Source organism: Balaenoptera ricei, chromosome X (genome assembly GCF_028023285.1).
Source record: "Balaenoptera ricei isolate mBalRic1 chromosome X, mBalRic1.hap2, whole genome shotgun sequence".
Taxonomy (NCBI): Eukaryota; Metazoa; Chordata; class Mammalia; order Artiodactyla; family Balaenopteridae; genus Balaenoptera; species Balaenoptera ricei.
In genome coordinates this window covers 69,073,312-69,090,080 of record NC_082660.1, presented here as the reverse complement: position 1 = coordinate 69,090,080, position 16,769 = coordinate 69,073,312, and positions in this window count along the sequence as shown.

Below are 16,769 nucleotides of genomic sequence, written 5' to 3'. Positions count from 1 at the left end.
TTAGGTCTTCTGCCCATTTTTGGATTGGGTTGTCTGGTTTTTTTGTTATTGAGCTGCATGAGCTGCTTGTAAATCTTGGAGACTAATCCTTTGTCAGTTGCTTCATTTGCAAATATTTTCTCCCATTCTGAGGGTTGTCTTTTAGTCTTGTTTATGGTTTCCTTTGCTGTGCAAAAGCTTTTAAGTTTCATTAGGTCCCATTTGTTTATTTGTGTTTTTATTTCCATTTCTCTAGGAGCTGGGTCAAAAAGGATCTTGCTGTGATTTATGTCATAGAGTGTTCTGCCTATGTTTTCCTCTAAGAGTTTGATAGTGTCTGGCCTTACATTTAGGTCTTTAATCCATTTTGAGTTTATTTTTGTGTATGGTGTTAGGGAGTGTTACTCAGCCAGAAAAAGAAATGAAATGGAGTTATTTGTAGTGAGGTGGATGGAGTTAGAGTCTGTCATACAGAGTGAAGTAAGTAAGTCAGAAAGAGAAAAACAAATACAGTATGCTAACACATATATATGGAATCTAAAGGGGAAAAAAAAGGTCATGAAGAACCTAGTGGCAAGACGGGAATAAAGACACAGACGTACTAGAAAATGGACTTGAGGATATGGGGAGGGGGAGGGGTAAGATGTGACAGGGTGAGAGAGTGGCATAGACATATATACACTACCAAATATAAAATAGATAGCTAGTGGGAAGCAACCGCATAGCACAGGGAGATCAGCTCGGTGCTTTGTGACCACCTAGAGGGGTGGGATAGGGAGGGTGGGAGGGAGGGAGATGCAAGAGGGAAGAGATATGGGAACATATGTATATGTATAACTGATTCACTTTGTTATAAAGCAGAAACTAACACACCATTGTAAAGCAATTATACTCCAATAAAGATGTTTAGAAAAAAAAAAGATGTTAAAAAAAAAAAAAGAAAAGACCAACATCTCGCTAAATAACCCTACATAAGTGGTGAGGGAAAGGAATGGAAACAGGAAATGTGATATAGAAGGTATGTTTAGAGGCATGGGGGATTTATTTGATAAATGTTGATTGAGTGCCTACTAGGTGCCAAGTGCTGATTCATGCACTTGAGATAAAATACTGATCAAAACGAACAATATTTCTTCTTTTGCTAGGCTTATATTCTAGTGATAGAGGACAGATGATAAGCAAATAAACAAGTAAACAAACAATAAAATATCAAGTAGTGATAAATGATAAGTTGAAAAGGAAATTGGGTGATTGGATAAAGACCAGATGTCTGTTTTAGAAAAAATGGTGAGAGAAGGCCTCTCAAAAGAGATGACATGAGATGACAAGAGATGATTCAAGGAGAATGACCAATACAGTACGTTCACAGAAACCAAGAAAGAAAGGCATTCACAGATTGATAAACGGAATGAAAAGGCTTTGGTTCAACATTGGTGACCTCGGAGAGAGCAGTTTTGGCAAAGGAGAGAAAGATAGAGGGAGAGATGAACAAAAGAGAAAGAAGCCTGAGGGAGAAAGGGAGCACAAATTCAGAATGCAATAGATTAGGATTGAGTGAAAGATTGCCCTAAATAAATGAAAAACAGTGTAGCCACTTTGGAAAGCAGCTTGGAGGTTTCTTATAAAATTAAATGTACACTATTGCTATGACCCCGCAGTTCCACTCCTAGATACATAACCAACAAAAATTAAAGCATATGATCACACAAAAGTTGTAAATAAATGTTCTTAGTTGCTTTATTAAAAATAGCCAATCCTCTGTAAAAAAATACAAACACATGGAGGCTACACAATACACTACTTAATAACAAGGTGATCACTGAAGAAATCAAAGGGGAAATCAAAAAATAGCTAGAAACAAATGACAATGGAGACACGACGACCCAAAACCTATGGGATGCAGCAAAAGCAGTTCTAAGAGGGAAGTTTATAGCAATACAAGCCTACCTCAAGAAACAGGAAACATCTCGAATAAACAACCTAACCTTGCACCTAAAGCAATTAGAGAAACAAGAACAAAAAAACCCCAAAGTTAGCAGAAGGAAAGAGATCATAAAGATCAGATCAAAAATAAATGAAAAAGAAATGAAGGAAACGATAGCAAAGATCAATAAAACTAAAAGCTGGTTCTTTGAGAAGATAAACAAAATTGATAAACCATTAGCCAGACTCATCAAGAAAAAAAGGGAGAAGACTCAAATCAATAGAATTACAAATGAAAAAGGAGAAGTAACAACTGACACTGTAGAAATACAAACGATCATGAGAGATTATTAGAAGCAACGCTATGCCAATAAAATGGACAACCTGGAAGAAATGGACAAATTCTTAGAAATGCACAACCTTCCGAGACTGACCAGGAAGAAATAGAAAAAATGAACAGACCAATCACAAGCACTGAAATTGAAACTGTGATTAAAAATCTCCCAACAAACAAAAGCCCAGGAACAGATGGCTTCACAGGCGACTTCTATCAAACATTTAGAGAAGAGCTAACACCTATCCTCCTCAAACTCTTCCAAAATATAGCAGAGGGAGGAACACTCCCAAACTCATTCTACAAGGCCACCATCACCCTGATACCAAAACCAGACAAAGATGTCACAAAGAAAGAAAACTACAGGCCAATATCACTGATGAACATAGATGCAAAAATCTTCAACAAAATACTAGCAAACAGTATCCAACAGAACATTAAAAGGATCATACACCATGATCAAGTGGGGTTTATTCCAGGAATGCGAGGATTCTTCAATATACACAAATCAATCAACGTGATACACCAAATTAACAAACTGAAGGAGAAAAACCATATGATCATCTCAATAGATGCAGAGAAAGCTTTGGACAAAATTCAACACCCATTTATGATAAAAACCCTGCAGAAAGTAGGCATAGAGGGAACTTTCCTCAACATAATAAAGGCCATATATGACAAACCCACAGCCAACATCGTCCTCAATGGTGAAAAACTGAAACCATTTCCACTAAGATCAGGAACAAGACAAGGTTGCCCACTCTCACCACTATTATTCAACGTAGTTTTGGAAGTGTTAGCCACAGCAATCAGAGAAGAAAAAGAAATAAAAGGAATCCAAATCGGAAAAGAAGAAGTAAAGCTGTCACTGTTTGCAGATGACATGATACTATACATAGAGAATCCTAAAGATGCTACCAGAAAACTAGTAGAGCTAATCAATGAATTTGGTAAAGTAGCAGAATGCAAAATTAATGCACAGTAATCTCTTACATTCCTATACACTAATGATGAAAAATCTGAAAGTGAAATTGAGAAAACACTCCCTTTTACCATTGCAACAAAAGGAATAAAATATCTAGGAATAAACCTACCTAAGGAGACAAAAGACCTGTATGCAGAAAATTATAAGACACTGATGAAAGAAATTAAAGATGATACCAACAGATGGAGAGATATACCATGTTCTTGGATTGGAAGAATCAACATTGTGAAAATGACTCTACTACCCAAAGCAATCTACAGATTCAATGCAATCCCTATCAAAGTACCACTGGCACTTTTCACAAAATTAGAAAAAAAAATTTCACAATTTGTATGGAAACACAAAATACCCCGAATATCCAAAGCAATCTTGAAAAAGAAAAACGGAGCTGGAGGAATCAGGCTCCCTGACTTCAAACTATACTACAAAGCTACAGTAATCAAGACAGTATGGTACTGGCACAAAAACAGAAATAGATCAATGGAACAGGATAGAAAGCCCAGAGATAAAACCACACACATATGGTCACCTTATCTTTGATAAAGGAGGCAAGAATATACAGTGGAGAAAAGACAGCCTCTTCAATAAGTGGTGCTGGGAAAACTGGACAGCTACATGGAAAAGTATGAAATTAGAACACTCCCTGACACCATACACAAAAATAAACTCAAAATGGATTAAAGACCTAGATGTAAGGCCAGACACTATCAAACTCTTAGAGGAAAACATAGGCAGAACACTCTATGACATAAATCACAGCAAGATCCTTTTTGACCCAGCTCCTAGAGAAATGGAAATAAAAACACAAATAAACAAATGGGACCTAATGAAACTTAAAAGCTTTTGCACAGCAAAGGAAACCATAAACAAGACTAAAAGACAACCCTCAGAATGGGAGAAAATATTTGCAAATGAAGCAACTGACAAAGGATTAATCTCCAAAATTTACAAGCAGCTCATGCAGCTCAATACCAAAACTCAAAAAACCCGATCCAAAAATGGGCAGAAGACCTAAATAGACGTTTCTCCAAAGAAGATATACAGATTGCCAACAAACACATGAAAGAATGCTCAACATCATTAATCATTAGAGAAACGCAAATCAAAACTACAATGAGATATCATCTCACACCAATCAGAATGGCCATCATCAAAAAATCTAGAAACAATAAATGCTGGAGAGGGTGTGGAGAAAAGGGAACACTCTTGCACTGTTGGTGGGAATGTAAATTGATACAGCCACTATGGAGAACAGTATGGAGGTTCCTTAAAAAACTAGAAATAGAACTACCATACGACCCAGCAATCCCACTACTGGGCATATACCCTGAGAAAACCATAATTCAAAAAGAGTCATGTACCAAAATGTTCATTGCAGCTCTATTTACAATAGCCAGGACATGGAAGCAACCTAAGTGTCCATCATCGGATGAATGGATAAAGAAGATGTGGCACATATATACAATGGAATATTACTCAGCCATATAAAGAAACGAAATTGAGATATTTGTAGTGAGGTGGATTGACCTAGAGTCTGTCATACAGAGTGAAGTAAGTCAGAAAGAGGAAAACAAATACCGTATGCTAACACATATATATGGAGTCTAAGAAAAAAAAAAAGGTCATGAAGAACCTAGTGGTAAGACGGGAATAAAGCCACAGACCTAGTAGAGAATGGACTTGTGGATATGGGGAGGGGGAAGGGTAAGCTGTGACAAAGTGAGAGAGTGTCATGGACATATATACACTACCAAATGTAAAATAGATAGCTAGTGGGAAGCAGCCACATAGCACAGGCAGATCAGCTCTGTGCTTTGTGACCACCTAGAGGGGTGGGATAGCGACGGTGGGAGGGAGGGAGATGCAAGAGGGAAGAGATATGGGAACATATGTATATGTATAACTGATTCACTTTGTTATAAAGCAGAAACTAACACACCATTGTAAAGCAATTATATTCCAATGAAGATGTTAAAAAAAATGAAAATCATAAATTTTTTGACAAAAGTGTCAATTTTCATGTGGGCTAATTTTGGTGTATCCAACGACATTACCTTTCATTGTGTATTGCACTGATATGTGGTATGTTACAGAATATTTACTTTGTTGGTTGCTGTTCAGTTTAGAACTTGACATGTGGTTTAAATATGAAAAGCATAAAACAGTTTTCTTCAAAAGTAAATTGTGGTACAATATTAATCCACATTCTACAAAGGATATTCCCTTCATATTTGAATTTTACTTAGAGAATACTAAAACTGAAAATTTTAATGTAATAAGTTATTATATGTCGACTTTTTTACCACACAAGTATTTTAAAACCTGTTTAAAAAATATATCTTAAAACTTTTTCTTTGCCTACAAGCAAACATTTCATTAAAATTTTACCTAGCAGAAAACATTTTAAAGATGTATTAAAAATATTACCTCTTTAGTAATTTGCTTTCAAAGGAAAATGGAAAATTCAACTTAAAATATCTTTTGAGATTGATAATTAGACTGAATACATTTTAATCTGCTAAAAGTAAATGTTTTGCAGCTTGTATATTTCATATATCTACATTCATCAAACTAATGTAGAACCTACAATTTACACTTATTAAAGTATAACTATCATAAGAAACATTTTTAAATACCAATAAAAATAACAAAAATTATTCACCTGCTATTTTTGAAATGGGATTTGTGCAAGTTTATTTATTTGGAATAATTATCCCTTTGATATTACATGTTTATCTCCTCCCAAAAAACTAGAAAAATTAAAACCAATTCAAGATGTCTTTAATTGACTAAGACTTTATTTTATGAATCTTGTTTCTGACTTCTTTCTAATTCTAGGGCACTGTATATTTGATGTGGTGAACTGAGTATCAGAAGACTAAGGTTCTAGTCCCATCTCTGCTACTAACAAATTGTGTGATCTTAAGAAAATCCTTTCCCCTCTGTAGGCATCAATTGTGTAAAATAATAATAAATAAATCTTACAAGATAGATGACCTTTAAAGTTCTTTTTACATCTAAGAGTCTATCCTGATACATCAACTATAATTCAGGCATACTAAACTCAGGCAGATTAAATCCATAATTCCACACAGAGGTAGACAAAGAGCAATCAGGCACAGTTGTGAAGAACAGTAGACACCTACTAGGTACCATCTTGGGTCAATTCATTGGAATCCCTATTCTTTCATGGACCCCAGATTTGCCTTGCCTATTTCCTTCTTCTTTCTTCTATAACACTGGAAAACCGAACAATCTCCATAACATGTCAGCTACTTTCTTATCCATGCAGCAAGCCTATAACTGCTTCTTGATCGTCTAAGAACTATTTACTGCTCACTACATGAAAAAATAGTAGTGTGAAGAGATCCTGTCAGGGAATGACTTTCTTCTTAAAACACATAATAAAAAAAAAAAAAAAACACATAATCACCCAAGATTTGAGCAAAGAAAAGATCATGAAAAGTAATTCTTGGTAGAAATAAGATAATGTCAACAACCAATTCAGATAAACATATTTTCATACCCCTTGTGGGGTTCCCATATTGACACACATTTGTCCCACAGATATGCACTGCTTCCCCTTTAATATATGTGCCAACTTTATATTAAAACCCCCTTTCTGGGTTAACTATAAACAGGCACAACAGATCTTACTGGGGTGATGAAAATGTTCCATAATTGGATTGAGGTGATAGTTGCATAACTTGGTAAGTTTATTAAAAAATCATTGAATTGGGGGGGAGGGATGGATTGGGAGTTTGGGATTAGCAGATGCAAACTATTATATATAGAATGGATAAACAACAAGGTCCTACTGTATCCCACAGGGAACTATATTCAATATCCTGGGATAAACCATAATGGAAAAGAATATGAAAAAGAGTATATACATATATATAACTGAATCACTTTGATGTACAGCAGAAACTACACAACATTGTAAATCAACTGTACTTCAATAAAATACACTTAAAAAATTGAACTGTATGCTTAAAATGAGTGAATTTTATGTTATGTAAATTACACCTCAAAAAGTTATTTACCAACAACCTTACTCCATCACCAGGCTGGTCCCCATAGCCCCAGGCTCCAGGTGGGTTCCCATGGGCCCAAGCTCCTGGCCCATCTTAGTGAAGGAGGGCCCCCACTGACCCAACCTGCAGGCCAGCTCCAACAGCCCCAAGATACAGGCCAACTCTTGTGGGCCCTGGCTTGCTCCCATGGACCCAGACTCATGGGTCCAGCATGAGGCCAAGTCCCAAATACTAAGTCTCCAGGCTCATTCCCAGATGCCAGAACTACCTACATTGACTAAGTCACCAAGCCCACTCTAGTGATCCCTGGCACCTGGACAGCTGACATGAACACATGATTCAGGCCTGTCCATGTGGACCCAGGACTGCAACCTACCACCACAGACTGAGGCATCAGGAAGGCCCCTGTGGACCCAAGAATCCTGACCACCTGTTGACCCAAGCACCATACCTACTCATTGGAAGATTCCTGCAGCAAGGTCATGAATGGAAACCATCAGAAGGCCCACAAAGAATCTCTAAACAGACTAACTGATGAAGGGCTTTTCCTGACAGAGAAAGTCTGTAAAGACTGGAAGAGGTCCCTACTTCATCAAAGGCCACAAGATCATGCACAATCAAGAAAACATGACACCACAAATATAAATTAATAAAGCTCCAAAAACTGACCCTAAAGAAATGGATATCTAAGAAATGTTGTACAGGGAATACAGAATAATCCTCAAAGAAATTCAGTGAACTATAAGAAAACACAGAAAACTGAATAGAATTAGGAAAACAATGCATGAACAAAATGAGAAGTTCAACAAATAGAAGAATTTAACAGACAGCTTCAACATAGAAATCAATCAAGCAGAAGAAATAAGCAGTGAACCAAAACACAGATCATTTTAAATTATTCAGCCAGAGGAGCAAAAAGAAAAAAATAATGAAAAAGAGTGAAGAAAGCCAACACGAACCATGGGAAACCATTCAGAGAAACAATTTATGCATTATTGGAGTCCAAGAAGGAGAAGAGAGGGAGAAAGGGGGGCAGAAAGCTTATTTAAATAAATAATGGTTGAGCCATTCCCAAATCTGGAGATAAATTTGGACTTCCAATTTCATGAAGCTCATAGGTCCCCAAAAAGTTTCAACCCAGAAAGATCTTCTCTAAGACACGTTATAAATAAAATATCCAAAATTAAATACAAAGAGAGAATTTCTAAAGAAACAAGAGAAAAAAATTCTACACATACAAGGAAAACACCACAAGCCTATAAGGAGATTTCTGAGCAGAAAACCTGCATACCAGGGAACAGTAGGATTTTATATTCAAAGTACTGAAAGAAGAAAACTGCCAACCAAGAATTCTTTACCTGAGGCCAGGAGTGGCCCAGATGGTGGAGTAAGAAGACCCTGGGCTCATCTCCTTCCATGGGCACCCCAAATTTTCAACTATTTACAGAACAGTTATCTATGAGAACCAACCAGAAGCCTACCAGAAAGATCTTCTACAACTAAAGATACGAAGAAGTAATCAAAACAAAATGATGGAAGGGAGGAGATGTTCATATAATCAAGACCCATACACTCAGGTAGGTGACCCACAAATGGGAGGATAATCACAATTTCAGAGGTTCTCCACAAGGAACAAGGGGTCTGAGCTCCACATCGGGCTACCCAGCCAAGGGGTCCTGCACTGGGAAGATGAGGTCTCAGAATATTTGTCTTTGAAGGCCAGTGCTGCTTACTTTCAGGAGAGCCATAGGGCTGTGGAAAATAGACTCTACTCTTAAAGGGAGTCCACAAAATATCACACACTCAGAAACTCAGAACAGAAGCAGTAATTTGAAAGGAGCACACACACGTGCTGATCTTGGAGAGCCTTCCGGAGAGGCAGGAGGCAATTGGGACTCACCCTCGGAACACAGATGCTGACACCAGCCATTTTGGGGAGCTCATCCCACCATAAGGACACTGGTGCTGGCAAGCACCATTTTGGAATCCTCTATCTAGCTTATTAGTGCTGGAACACCAGCCAGTTGGCACGAGTCCTGGGATGTCAAAGGCCAAGCGGCTAGCTGGTTCAGGGATACAGCCCAATTGACCAGCAAGCCAGCTGCCATTGGACCCCCAGAACTCCTAGATGCATAGAACCAGTAGGCCAGCACTAGCCCCAGGAACCCTGTGGCCCTACAGCCAGCCAGTGGACCTGGCACTGCATGCCAGTGGGCCAGCTCTAGCCCCAGGACACAGCCTCACCACGAAGTAGGTGGGCACGAGCCCCAGGACCCCCTGGGCACTGGCACCAGCTAACTGGAGGCCAACACCAACTCCAGGAGCCCCAAGCCCCACAGCCAGAGAACCCAGGACCTGGCTCCACCCTCCCAGTAGGCTGGCACTAGCCCCAGGACCAGTCCTCACCCACTAGTGGGTGGGCACCAGCCCCAGAACATCTTGGGACATGGCTCCTCCCACCAGCTTGCTGACACCAGTACGGGGAACAACACAGCCCTGCAGCCAGCCATGTCAAAGCCCTGGCCCACCCATCAGCAGGCAGGCACCACACCAGGATACTCTGGACCCTTGTCCATCCCACCAGCAGGCAGACACTAGTTCCAGGATCCCTGGCCTCACAGCCAGCCAGCCTGTCACCTGGCCCCACCCACCAGCAGGCCAGCACAAGGACCAGGACTCCCCTGGCTATGTAGCTAGTCATGCCATTACCTGGCCCCACCCAGCAGGAGCCAGAAACCTCCACACAAGGCAAGGTCTGGCAACCAACCAGATGAAGAGCAAGCCAGAGGTATTGGAACACCCACAGTAGTCAACCTACAAGAGTAGGACCCGTGCAGTCCCCATAGAGAGCACCACTAGAGCATAGAGCTCTGGTAACTGGAGGGAAGTGTGCTGGTGGGTCGTCATAGGACGTTTACTACATAAGGCCATTTATCCAAGATCAGGAAATGTAGCCACCATACCAAATACATAGAAATAAAAATAGCAAATTACGCACAATGAGGCAACAGAGGAATATGTTCCAAAGGAAGAAGATAAAGCCCCAGAAGAAAAACTAAGTGCAGGGGAGACAAGCAATCTACCCAATAAAGAGTTCAAAATAATGATTAAAAAGATGCTAGATAAACTTAGGAGAAGAATGGATGAATAGAGAGAGAAAGTAGAAGTTTCCTACAAAGAGTAAATCTAAAGAAGAACCAAACAGAGTAAAGAATACAGTAAGTGAAATTAAAGATATACACTGGAAGGAAACAACAGTAGATTAGATGATACACAAGAACAGACCAGCAAACTGGAAAACAGAGCAGTGGAAATTAAGCTGGACAAAAAAAAAAAAAATTTTAAAAAGAGGACAGTTTAAGAGACCTCTGGGACAGCATCGAGTGTACAAACATTCACATTACAAGGGGTTCCAGAAAGAGAAAGGAAGAGCGAGAGAAAGGGGCAGAGAACATATTTGAAGACATAATATCTGAAAACTTTTCTAACCTAGGAAAGGAAACAGACGTCCAAGTCCAGGAAGCACAGTGAAGCCAAACAGTATCACCCAAAGAGGACTACACCAAGACATTGTAATTAAAATGGCAAAAATTAAAGATACAGAGAGAATCTTAAAAGCTGCCAGGGAAAAGCAACAAGTTACATACAAAGGAACTCCACAGAACTATGAGATGACTTTTCTGCAAAAACTTTGCAGGCCAAAAGGGAGTGGCATGACATATTTAAAGTGATGAAAGGGAAAAACCAACACCAAGAATACTGTACTTGGCAAAGCTATCATACAAATTTGAAGGAAAGATCCAAAGTTTTACAGACAATAAAAAGCTAAAAGAGTTCAGCACCACAAAGCCAGCACTACAAGAAATGTTAAAGAGACATATCTAAGTGGAAAAGAAAAGGATACATCTAGAAATATGGAAAATAGAAAAGAAAAAATCTCATTGGAAAAGGAATATATACAATAAAGGTAGGACATCAACCACTTATAAGGTAGTAGAATGGTTAAAAGACAAAACAGTAAAATCAACCATATACACAATCAGTAGTTAAGGGGTACATACACACAAAAATGTAAAATATGATGTCAAAAACAGTAAATGTAGGAAAGGTTGGTGTAAAATTGCAGGGTTGTTAAAATGCATTCAAACATAAGAGATCAGCACCTTAAAATAATCACATATATACAGATTACTATATATATAAGCCCCATGGTAACCACAAACCAAAACTCTATGACAGATACATGCACACACACAAAAGGTATTCCATGCAAATAAAAATGAAAAGAAAGCTGGAGTAGCAATACTTATATCAGACAAAATAAACTTTAAAATAAAGACTATTACAAGAAACAAGGACACTACATAATGATCAAGGGATCAATCCAAGAAGAAGATATAATAATTGTAAATATACAGGGATCCAACATAGGGGCACCTCAATACATAAGGCAAATATTAACAGACATAAGAGGAGAAGTCAACAGTAACACAATAACTGTAGGGGACTTTAACACCCCACTTACATCAATGGACAGATCATCCAGACAGAAAATCAATAAACACAGGCCTTAAATAACATATTAGATAGACCAAATGGACTTAATTGATACTTATAGAGCATTCCATCCAAAAGCAACAAAATACACATTCTTTTCAGGTGCACATGGAACATTCTGCAGGATAGATCACATGCTAGGCCACAAAACAATCACTGGTAAACTTAAGAAAATTGAAATCATATCAAGCATCTTTCCAAACACAACATTATGAGACTGCAAATCAACTACAAGAAAAAACTGCAAAAAAACCCAAAACACATGGAGGCTAAACAATATGATATTTAACAACCAATGATCACTTAAGAAATCAAAGAGGAAATCAAAAAATACCAAATGAAAGAAAAAAACATGATGATCCAAAACCTATGGGATGCAGCAAAAGTAGTTCTAAGAGGGAAGTTTATAGCGATACAATCTTACCTCAGGAAACAAGAAAAATATCAAATAAACAACCTAACCTTACACCTAAAGCAATTAGAAAAAGAAGAAGCAAAACTCAAAGTTACTAGAAGGAAAGAAATCATAAAGACCAGAGCAGAAACAAATAGAGACTAAAAAAATAGACAAGATAATGAAACTAAAAGCTGGTTCTTGGAAAAGGTAAACAAAATGGATAAAACTTTAACCAGACTCATCAAGAAAAAAAAGGGAGAGGACCCAAATCAATAAAATTAGAAATGAAAAAGGAGAAGTTACAACCAACGCCACAGAAATACAAAGGATCTTAAGACTACTACAAGCAACTATACACCAATCAAATGGACAACCTAGAAGTAATGGACAAATTCGTAGAAAGGCACAATCTCCCAACACTGAACCAAAAAGAAATAGAAAATATGACCAGAACAATTACAAGTACTGAAATCGAATCTATGATTTTAAAATGCCCAACAAACAAAAGTCCAGGACCAGATGGCTTCATAGTGAATTCTACAAAACATTTAGAGAAGAGTTAACACATATCCTTCTGAAACTATTCCAAAAAACTGCAGAGGAAGGAACACTTCCAAACTCATTCTATAAGGCCACCATCATCCTGATACCAAAACCTGACAAAGGTATCACAATAAAAGAAAATTACAGGCCAATATCACTGATGAACATAGATGCAAAAATACTCAACAAAATACTAGCAAATTGAATCCAACAATATATTAAAAGGTTCATACACCATGATCAAGTGGGATTGTCCCAGGGATGCACATCAATCAGTATGATACACCACATTAACAAATTGAAAAATAAAAACCATGTGATCATCTCAATAGAGATGCTTTCATAAAATTCAACATCCATCTATGATAAAACCTCTCCAGAAAGTGGGCATAGAGGGAACATACCTCAACATAATAAAGGCCATATAGGACAAACCCACTGCTAACATTATACTGAATGGTCAAGAGCTGAAAGCATTCCAAGATCAGGAACAAGACAAGGATTCCCACTCTCACCATTTCTATACAATATAGTTTTGGAAGTCCAAGCCACAGCAATCAGAGAAGAAAAAGAATAAAAGGAAACCAAATTGTAAAGGAAAAAGTAAAATTGTCACTGTTGATAGATGACATGATACTATACATCAGCAGTCCCCAACCTTTTTGGCACCAGGGACCAGTTTCGAGGAAGACAATGTTTCCACGGATGGGGGGTGGGGGATGGTTCAAGAGGTAATGCGAGCAGTGGGGAGCAATGGGGAACAGTAGATGAAGCTTCGCTCGCTCGCCCACTGCTCGCCTCCTGCTGTGTGGCCCCATTCCTAACAGGTTGTGGACAAGTACCGGTCTGTGGCCCGAGGGTTGGGGACCCCTGCTATACATAGAAAATCCTAAAGACACCACCAGAAACTACTAGAGCTCATCAATAAATTTGGTAAAGTTGCAGGACACAAAATTACTACACAGAAATCTGTTGCATTTCTATACACTAACGACGAAATGGGAAATTAAAGAATCAATCACATTTACCATTGCATCAAAAGGAATAAAATGCCTAGGAATAAATTTACTTAAGGAGGCAAAAGACCTGTATTCCTAAAACTATAAGACACTGATGAAAGAAATTAAAGATGATACAAATAGATGGAGAGATATACCATGTTCTTAGATTGGAAGAATAAATATTGTTAAAATGACCATACTACCCAAGGCAACCTACAGATTCAATGTAATCTCTATCAAATTACCAATGGCATTTTTCATGGAACTAGAACAAATCATTTTAAAATTTGTGTGGAAACAAATAAGATCCAGAATAGCAAAAACGATGTCGAGAAAGAAGAACAGAGCTGGTGGAATCACACTCCCTGACTTCAAACTATACTACAAAGCTACAGTTATCGAAACAGTATGTTACTGGTACAAAAAACAGACACATAGATCAATGGAACAGGATAGAAAGCCCAGAAATAAATCTATGCACTTGTGGTCAATTAATCAACAATAAAGGAGGCAAGAATATACAATGGAGAAAAGACAGTCTCTTCAATAAGTGGTACTCGGGAAACTGGACAGCTACATGTAAAAGAATGAAATTAGAACATTCTCTAACACCATATACAAAAATAAAATCAAAATTGATTAAAGATCTAAATGTAAGACCGGATACTATAAAACTAGAGGAAAACATAGGCACAACACTCCTTAACATAAATTGCAACAATATTTTTTGGATCTGTCTCCTAGAGTAATGGAAACAAAAGCGAAAATAAACAAATGGGAACTGATTAAACTTAAAAGCTTTTGCACAGCAAAAGAGACCATAAACAAAATGAAAAGACAACCTACAGAATGGAAGAAAATATTTGCAAACCATGTGACTAACAAAGGATTAATTTCCAAAATATAAAAACAGCTCATACAGCTCACTATTAAAAAAAAAATGAACAAACAACCCAATCCAAAAATGGGCAGAAGACCTAAACAGACATTCCTCCAAAGAAGATACATAGATGACCAAAAGGCACATGAAAAGATGCTCAGCATCACTAATCATTAAAGAAATGCAAGTCAAAACTACAACGAGGTATCACCTCACACCAGTCAGAATGGCCATCATCAAAAAATCTACAAACAATAAATGCTGGAGAGGGCGTGGAGAAAAGGGAACACTCTTGCACTGTTGGTGGGAATGTAAATTGATACAGCCACTATGGAGAACAGTATGGAGGTTCCTTAAAAAACTAGAAATAGAACTACCATACGACTCAGCAATCTCACTACTAGGCATATACCCTGAGAAAACCATAATTCAAAAAGAGTAATGTAGCACAATGTTCATTGCAGCTCTATTTACAATAGCCAGAACATGGAAGCAACCTAAGTGTCCATTGACAGATGAATGGATAAAGAAGATGTGGCACATATATACAATGGAATATTACTCAGCCATAAAAATAAATGAAATTGAGTTATTTGTAGTGAGGTGGATGGACCTAGAGTCTGTCATACAGAGTGAAGTAAGTCAGAAAGAGAAAAACAAATACCGTATGCTATCGTATATATATATGGAATCTAAAAAAAAAATGTTTCTGAAGAACCTAGGGGCAGCACAGGATTAAAGGCACAGACATAGAGAATGGACTTGAGGACATGGGAAGAGGGAAGGTTAAGCTGGGACGAAGGAGAGAGTGGCACTTACATATATACACTACCAAATGTAAAATCGATAGCTAGTGGGAAGCAGCCACATAGCACAGGGAGATCAGCTCGGTGCTTTGTGACCACCTAGAGGGGTGGGATAGGGAGGGTGGGAGGGAGATGCAAGAGGGAGGGGATATGTGGGTATATGTATACATATAGCTGATTCACTGTGTTATACAGCAGAGACTAACACAAGATTGTAAGCAATTATACTCCAATAAAATTGTTAAAAAAAAAAAAAGAGAGACTCACTTCAGAGCTAAAGATACACACAGACTGTGTGTAAGGGGATGGAAAAAGCTATTCTGTGCAAATGGGAATGAAAAGAAAGGTGGGGTAGCAATACTCATGTCAGACAAAGTAGACTTTAAAACAAAGTCTGTAATAGAAGACAAAGAAGGCCACTATATAATGTAAAGGGATCAATTCAAGAAGAGGATACAACATTCATAAATATATGTACACCTAATATAGGAGCTCCTAAATATAAAGCTAAAATATAAATTTTAACAGACATAAAGGGAGAAACTGACAACAATTCAATAATAATAGAGGACGTTAACATCCTATTTACATCAATGGACAGACCATCCAGAAAGAAAATCAGTAAGGAAACAGTGGCCTTAAATGACACAGTAGTCCATTTGGACTTACTAGATATCCACAGGACATTCCATCCAAAAACAGCAGAATACACATTCTTTTCAAGTGCACATGGAATGTTCAGCAGGATAGATCATATGCTAGGCCATAAAACAATTCTCAGCAAATTTAAGAGGACAGAAATTATATCAAGCATCTTTTCCAACTACAGTGGTATGAAACTACAAATCAATTACAGGAGAAAAAGTGGGAAAAACAAACATGTGAAGAGTAAACTACATGCTACTAAAAAAACTATTGGTCTCTGAAGAAATAATGAGAAAATCAGAAAATACCTTGAGGCCAATGGAAATAAAAACACAACCTTCCAAAATCTATGGGATGCAGCAAAGCAGTTCTAAGAGGAAGTTTATAGCAATGCAGTCCTACCTCAATAAATAAGACAAATCTCAAATAAACAACCTAACTTACCATCTAAAGGAATTAGAAAAAGAACAGAGCCCACAGTCAGCAGAAGGAAGGAAATTATAAAGATCAGAGAGGAGATGAATAAAACAGAGACCAAAAAATAGAAAAGATCAATGAAACCAAGAGCCTGTTTTTTTAAAAAGATAAACAAAATTGATAAGCCATTAGCCAGGCTCATTATTTTAAAAAAGAGAGGAACCAAGTATACAATAAAAAAAAAAAATTAAGAGGAGAAAGTACA